This window comes from Podarcis raffonei, chromosome 2 (assembly GCF_027172205.1).
Source record: "Podarcis raffonei isolate rPodRaf1 chromosome 2, rPodRaf1.pri, whole genome shotgun sequence".
Classification (NCBI taxonomy): domain Eukaryota; kingdom Metazoa; phylum Chordata; class Lepidosauria; order Squamata; family Lacertidae; genus Podarcis; species Podarcis raffonei.
Genome location: NC_070603.1, coordinates 36554699 through 36563486, shown reverse-complemented (window position 1 = coordinate 36563486; position 8788 = coordinate 36554699).

Here is an 8788-nt window from a genome sequence, read left to right as displayed (position 1 = left end):
GAAATCGTAAGCATCTACTTTTTGTCAAGCTTGCTTGCTAGAGCCTGTTCTCAACTGCTATGATTGCTGCTAGGAATCCCAAACAAAGATCCTTTTCAACCATTGGAATGGGAACTTTGTTATTTTAAACCTTATTTATTGACTTCCATACTAACCTGAGAAAGGAACTTACCATGATGGAGCTTTGTGGGTTGGCATAAGGAGGCAGCCACTGTAACACCTTAAATTAATCTTGCAGTGACTGTCACTTCTTGACAATGGCGCGCTTTGCACCTTGTTTTTCTTTTCAGTTTTCCTTTTTGTTTGGGAGCCCACGATTGATTTTTAATAATTTTTGCTTTGTCATGAGCAAAACTGCAAGCAAACCCTAGAGGGAGGTGCACAGAGAGAAAAATCTATGTACATGCCCTTGCCTTTGGGTATCTCACAGGACACAGCCTTCCACTTGCATGTATTTTTATGATAACCTGGAAAGCTCTTCCACACAAAGGGCTCATCCAGACTGTCTTTTGTGCTGTGTTTCTAGACACAGGTCAGGGCTTTAAAGCTCTGTGTCCAAGTGTTGTTTTTTTGCCAAAGCACTTTCCCCAGGGAAATCCGTGTTTTACTGCTGAATTGGAGAAAGTGGCAATTGGATTCTCTGCAGATTCACTCAGATTCAGCAATAAAACACGGGTTTCCCTGAGGAAAACGCTGGGACCAAAAACAAAACAAAACCCCACAACACTCAGACACAGAACTTTAAAGTGTGTGCCCATGTCTGGAAAGCACAGCTCAAAAGGAAATCAGATGAGCCTTAAGAGACCAAGTTTCCTTTTCAGTGTATGAACAGTGTCTATCAAATGCTAAACATGCCCTGGGAATAATTTCCCATAACAGAAGGCTTAAAGGGGTTTAAGTGAGTATCCTTCCTCAAAAAATTATCACATGCAAGATTACACCTTTTAGGTGTAATCTTACACATTTCCCTGCATAAATTTCTCCTGGGAAGTGAGGTGCTTTTGAATATATCATATGATCAGTAGGACTCGTGAGGTTTTAATTTTGTTCCTGAAATGAAGATCTGCCTGAGGTTTTATAGAATATAAATACAGTATAAGGTTTAGAAGGGATTCCTGCGTTTTGTAGTGATAACTAAGCTAGGCTTCTACATCAGTAACAGCTTCAACAAGACATGGAGAATTCCACATGATCCACTATTTTACAGGCGGAAAATCTGTTGCAGAGTTTCAGATCCATGCTTATGATAGAATTGATGCTCCTAGCTAAGGACCTTGTGAAGGATGCAGTGGGTGAATCATTCTGTTAAAACGAAAAGCAAATCAAAGTATCATTCCAGAGAGTCTTTAATTCTTGTAATTTGAAGGTCCTTGTTTAATAACTCGGTATTTGGATTTAGCAATGCCAGGGCTTAATAGCCCTTTTGAGTGCCAGCAACTGAAAGAGAATGTGACATTTCTTCCCCTACGTACCTGGAATTGTTTATACAACCAATGGGGCAAAGTGTGATTGGAGTTATGTTTTTTATATATATATAAAGATATTAAGTTTCCAATTTTATACAAACAAAAAAAAATGCAAAAGAAAAACACATACAATTCTGAATACTTAATTTTCTATGACATGTTTCCCTGACCTCATACCTTCCCTTCTTGTATTCCAATTCAAATTATTTACTCAGCAAATCCTTATCTCATAACATTACAGCTGGAAACCCCTTAATTTCAATCCAACATCATTCAACATTCTTTAATTTTACAATATTTCTGTAAATAGTCCTTAAATTTCTTCCAATCTTCTTCCGCCGACTCTTCTCCCTGGTCACGGATTCTGCCAGTCATTTCTGCCAATCCCATACAGTCGATCATCTTCATCTGCATTTCTTCCAGAGTGGGTAAATCTTGCGTCTTCCAATACTTTGCAATAAGTATTCTTGCTGCTGTTGTAGCATACATAAAAAACGTTCTGTCCTTCTTTGACACCAATTGGCCGACCATGCCCAAGAGAAAGGCCTCTGGTTTCTTCAAGAAGGTATATTTAAATACCCTTTTCAATTCATTATATATCATTTCCCAGAATGCCTTAATCTTAGGGCACGTCCACCAAAGGTGAAAGAATGTACCTTCGGTTTCCTTACATTTCCAACATTTATTATCGGGCAAATGATAGATTTTTGCAAGCTTGACTGGGGTCATGTACCACCTGTATATCATTTTCATAATATTCTCTCTTAAGGCATTACATGCCGTAAACTTCATACCTGTGGTCCACAACTGTTCCCAGTCAGCAAACCTAATATTATGTCCAACGTCTTGTGCCCATTTAATCATAACAGATTTAACCAGATCATCCTGAGTATTCCATTTCAACAGCAAATTGTACATTTTTGACAAAGTCTTGGTTTTGGGTTCTAACAGTTCTGTTTCCAATTTAGATTTTTCCACCTGGAAGCCAACTTTCTTATCCAAATTGTAAGCTTCCATTATCTGATAATAATAAAGCCAGTCTCGCACTTTATCTTTTAATTTCTCAAAACTCTGTAATTTCAATCTGTCCCCTTCTTGCTCCAAAATTTCCCAATATTTTGGCTATTTGGCCTCCATGTTAAGTTTTTTCTGAGCCTTAGCCTCCATTGGTGACAACCACCTTGGGGTTTTATTTTCTAGTAAATCCTTGTATCTTACCCAAACGTTATACAATGCTTTCCTGACAATATGGTTTTTAAATGCCTTATGTGCTTTAACCTTGTCATACCACAAATATCCATGCCACCCAAACACATTATTAAAACCTTCTAAATCCAAAATGTCTGTATTCTCAAGAAGCAGCCACTCTTTCAACCAGCAGAATGCTGCTGATTCATAGTAAAGTTTAAAGTCTGGCAGGGCAAATCCACCCCTTTCCTTTACATCAGTTAATATCTTGAATTTTATTCTGGGCTTCTTGCCTGCCAGACAAATTTAGAAATGTCTTTCTGCCACTTCTTGAAACAATCCATTTTGTCCAAAATTTGCAATGTTTGAAACAAAAAACAACATTCTAGGCAATACATTCATCTTTATAACTGCAATTCGACCCAACAAGGAAAGTTTCAAACTTGACCAAATTTCTAAATCTTTTTTCACTTCCATCCAACATTTTTCATAGTTATCTTTAAACAAATTCCCATTTTTACCTGTCATATTAATCCCCAAGTATTTCACTTTCTTAACCACAGTCAGTCCTGTTTCATTCTGAAACTTCTCTCTTTCAATCGGTGTTAAATTTTTCTCAAGAACCTTAGTTTTTAACTTATTCAATTTGAACCCTGCAACCTGACCAAATTCTTGAATTAATTCTAAAACTCTTTTAGTACTAGATTCTGGCTCCTGTAGTGTCAAGACTAGGTCATCTGCAAATGCTCTCAATTTATACTGTTTAGCTCCGACCTGTATACCTTTAACCATCCGGTCCCTTCTGATCATATTCAGCAAGACCTCCAGGACCAGTGTGATTGGAGTTATGAATGAAGGCTTGTTATAACAATGAGATCAGAGAAAATGGTCACAGATTCCCTTTCCAGCTGTTGTCTTCAAAATATCCCAAGAGCTGCTGGTACTTATCTCTAAACTGGAAACAGCAATTAAGTTGTGCCAGCAATTATGAGGAGTCAATTGCAGATTATGTATAAACAGTGCACACACATCAGCTGCGGCCCTCTGACTTGTTATATACATCATTAGCGAGCAGAGATCTCCAGTAAGCGAAGCTGACCACCCGCTTTCCTGAGAAGAGTGAAGGAACACAAAAAGGATGCAGAGGGTGAATTAAACAAAGGATGCTGTACTGTAACCCACAGCTTTGGAGCTGTTAACAACAGTAAATAAGTCGACAGTTGTGCGTCTTCCAAGTACCGTATATGCCAAGAATTGTCTGCGTCCAAGTAAGCACTTGAGGAAGCTTATAAACACATGATTTTAAATCTACAGCTATATCTCTTAAGAGTTTCTAGTGTGAGTAAGGTAAAGGTAAAGGGGACCCCTGACCATTAGATCCAGTCGTGACTGACTGGGGTTGTGGCGCTCATCTCGCTTTACTGGCTGAGGGAGCCGGCATACAGCTTCCGGGTCATGTGGCCAACATGACTAAGAGCAGCGCATGGAAACGCCGTTTACCTTCCCGCTGGAGCGGTACCTACTTGCACTTTGACGTGCTTTTGAACTGCTAGGTGGGCAGAAGGTGGGATCGAACAACAGGAGCTCACTCCGTCGCAGGGATTTGAACTGCCGACCTGATCGGCAAGTCCTAGGCTCTGTGGTTTAACCCACAGCGCCACACATGTCCCTCTCTAGTGTGAGTATTTATGCACTAAAATTAAAACTGCAAGAATTGCTTTTCTGGATGAGGCCAAGGTGCATCTAGTCTAGCGTTCTGACTTGCAACCAACCAGGTGCCTCTAGAAGCTGATGAGCAGAGCAAGTCATGCTTGGAATGGTCACTTCCATGTTTGTCCCCAGCATCTGGTCACCAAAGGCAAGTGGCAATGCCTCTGAACATACTGGTTCCAATTAGCTGTGCTTACTCAACACTCAAATAGCCTCACTTCCCTGAGCCTGGTATTTTGATCACAGGACATCTGATGCCCTTTTGTGCAAGGCATCAAGACTGCCACAGTTGGGGAGTGGATATTGAACAGCTGAAATGCGAAGACAACCTCTCTCATAGGCGGAGGGCGCAAGGGTGAGGCATAACCTATCAAGGAGTTAAATCACCCCTGGGATGCATTGAGATGAAGGGTGGGTTATAAAAATGATTCTTAACAAAATAGAATAAAATATGAGGGGAAAATGTGAAGGATGTTTCTGGACAAAATTCAAATTTAAGCAGCAACAGTGATTGTGATTCTTTAGCTAGACCAGATTTGCTTGTGGTCAAAAGAAAAGCAAAAGAGACGTGTGTTGTTACCTATACACTGCTTTCTAGTGCTTATCTGATCTGGGGGATACAGGCATACTTGAAGACTGTGATATGGGTCACATCCACAACGCAGAAAGTGTGCAATGTGTAAACAGAATACTTGCTCGGTAGACACTCATACAAGGCTTTGTCAATAGCTGCCTACATCCTATTTCATGTGATATGCTGCCACCTGCAGGAGGCTTGCACTTTTGTTGTTGTTTAGTTGTTTAGTCGTGTCCAACTCTTTGTGACCCCATGGACCAGAGCACGCCAGGCACATCTGTCTTCCACTGCCTCACGCAGTTTGGTCAAACTCAAACTGACAGTAAGAGCTGTTTGACAGTGGAATTTGCTGCCAAGGAGTGTGGTGGAGTCTCCTTCTTTGGAGGTCTTTAAGCAGAGGCTTGACAACCATATGTCAGGAGTGCTCTGATGGTGTTTCCTGCTTGGCAGGGGGTTGGACTCGATGGCCCTTGTGGTCTCTTCCAACTCTATGATTCTATGATTCTATGCTGGTAGCTTCGAGAACACTGTCCAACCATCTCATCCTCTGTCGTCCCCTTCTTCTTATGCCCTCCATCTTTCCCAACATCAGGGTCTTTTCCAGGGAGTCTTCTCTTCTCATGAGGTGGCCAAAGTATTGGAGCCTCAGCTTCACACTGTCCTTCCAGGGAGCACTCGGGGCTAATTTCCTTAAGAATGGATGTGTTTGATCTTCTTGCAGTCCATGGGACTTTCAAGAGTCTCCTCCAGCACCATAATTCAAAAGCATCAATTCTTCGGCGATCAGCCTTCTTTATGGTCCAGATCTGTCTTATTATTGGTTGTATAGTTAAGGGTCAGGGTACGGCCAGAGACTCATGCAGCTTGGTAGTTGCTTTGTGGAATGTCAACATTTGCTTGCAGGTGAAGCCAGTGCATGTCAGAAGGGTAGAGAAATCATATTGAACCCTGTGGAACTTACATCAGAGTAGACACATATAGGATTCTTCTGCTGTTCTTGCTAGGCTGCCTATTGTTTCCCCACCCCCCTCTCTGCTTCATTCTTTAACTATTCCCAGCCTATGGGAAACTGGGGATGCACTAGAATGGATCGATAGCTTATGAATTCCATGCAAAAATGCCAAGAACAGCTTGGAAACGTAAGATGCTGCCTTATATACTGCAGTTGTTCTCCAGGGTTTCAGGCAGGGGACATTCCCAGCGCTACCTAGAGACACTGGGGATTGAACCTGGGACCTTCTGCATGTAAAACACCACTGAGCTGTGGCCCATAAACTAGATGGACTGGAGGAGGTTTAGGCAGGGAGATGCAGACGAGGGTTTGATGATAAATTATTGTTTAAATGATCGTATAAGTAGTTGCATTGGCTTGTCAATTACATGGAACAGCTTGTATAGTTCAAGGAACTATGTATTTGTGCAGTTATTTGGACTTACTGCTATTCTTGTTCTGAGCATTGCATATCAACAAACCAGTTAATTTGTTTCACTTACAGTCCTGAGTCTGTGATTCTTGTCATGGATTCAGTTTTACCTTCTGGGGTTCACATATGGACCAAAATGAATCCTGATTTTTTTGTCTAGCTTCACTCACATATACAAAAAATATATATGCAGCATCCTACCATACCTAATGTAAGGCTCCCCTGATTTCATTGCACAATAAGTGGGTCTTGAAATTTCCTACTTTGTTTAGAGAAGGGCACTTGGGCACTATCCAGACCACCTCCCTCCCTCCCTCTCTCTGTCACACACATGCGCGCGCACACACACACACACACAACCAACATGGACACACACTCCTTTAACCATATGTTTCTTGTTCTGTTTGCATCTCAGATCTGAGAGCATTACAGTGCCCATCTGTGCAGTGCACCTTTAAAAGTGGTCCCTGGGTATATTACGAACTATATATAGAATATCATTTCACCTCCACTGCAATGCAGTCAGGCCAGAAGTAGAACACCGCTATCTAGCCCAACACTTAGGAGAAGCAGAAAATATTGCAAAGATATATTCTTGATCATGGTTTTAGAGAAGCTGTCCTTGTTGCTGTTGCTGCTACATATTTCTTAGTTGCCCTTCAACAGCCAGTCTTAGGATGGGTTGCAATTTGTAAAGACACAATTAAAACAGCAATGAAAATAAACAACCCCATGCATAACCTTAAAACAGTAATTCCATAGTGATCTGTATTAGAATTCAGCCAGGATCCCTTACACTTATGAATCAAATGTTGAGCATTAATTTCATATGCTTAAGATCTGTGGGAACTGCTGCCCTTAATGTGCATTTGCTGTGCAGACTGTAAAGCAGGGGTAGCCAATGTGTCCTTCAGATGTTTAGTGGTGCCCATCAGCCCCAGGCATCAGGTCCAAAGCTAGAACTGGAGCTGTGGTCACTAATGCGTTGGCTACCCCTGCTCTACAGCAGGTCCTTAAGGGCATTTTCTCATCTGTAAATACAATTGGCTTGGATGAGAGGAACTGAGCACAGCCACCAGCTCTCATCACATGATGAGGGCATCTAATCACAGATAAGAGACTCTGCAAAGAATCTGCTGTTTTTTTTTCCAGATTCAAGGTGCTAGTCCTTTCAGTACACACAGAGAGCTGTTCTGAGCTGATGTTACATACATACATCATTTTATTTGTATGCCGCCTTTCCATAGCTAAAACCATGCTCAAGTTGGCTTACAACATGAAAAAAATTGCATAGTTACAAATATAACCATAGTAGTAAAAAACTACTGTATGAATGTATTTGTTCATTAGTCAGCATACCGTGAAAACATGATTACGTCCTGCAAAGTAAATTCACATTGTTTTAGAGTAGCTGACATGAGTAGCTGACATGAGTAGACTGATCCTATGCATTTCACTCAGAGAGACATCCAACTCTGTCCAGTTGTGGTTTAATCCCAAGTGTCTGCCACAGAAATTTTGGCTTTTTTGATAGGGAAATTGCCAACCCTGTTAAGAATATAGAAATTCATCATTTCTGGCCCTCAGCCAAGCTGCCTGGGACTAATGAGAGCCAGAGTTCTCCATCCCGGCCCTACATCTGTTTCACTTTTGCCCCTTTTTTCACTCCATCCCAGTTATGAGAAATCAAGGACCAGATGCTCTTTTGTGCTACTGTGGAGAAGACAGGAGCAAAGGAGCTCAAACTGCAACTAAACAACAGAAGTGAGATGTTAGGAAGAGCCTTCCAATTGCGAGAGAGGCAAAGCATTGGGATATTTCAGTTGAGATGTGACAGGCAGCTGCTGCTTGTCGGAAGTCACTGTGTAGGTGAATGTTTGCTTTGAGATTTGGGAGAGAGCAAGAGAGAGATCAGGGCTCCAGGGATGAGGACCATGTGGTCCTCCAGATGATGTTGGACTGCAACTCTCTTCCTGTGCCGGCTTGGCACTGATGGGAGTCCAACCGCACAAAGCCCCCCTGTCTGCTGTACTCACTGTCTCATGGGAACTTTGTAGTTGCCCATTGTTGGAGGAAACATGCTTTGGAGTAGAGGGCATCACTACATATTTAAAAGACCTGGGCCACAAGCCCATTGGACATAAATCTGCATGAAATGTGCATAGGTTTTTATATCTGTATCTATAGATATATAAAAAAATAGAATTATATAAATTTAATAAATAATAATAATATTTAAATTTCACAAATCAATGCAAAACTAACCGTTAAATAGCGTGTATGGAGTTTGGCGAGATGAACCTTGAGATCCCTTCCAACTCTATGATTCTATGATACACAGAGTCTGTTTTTCTCACCACTGTCCAATTTCCCCCACTTGCCGCTGTCCACAGTTTATCTGTTCCCAGTATCTTGAACACTGA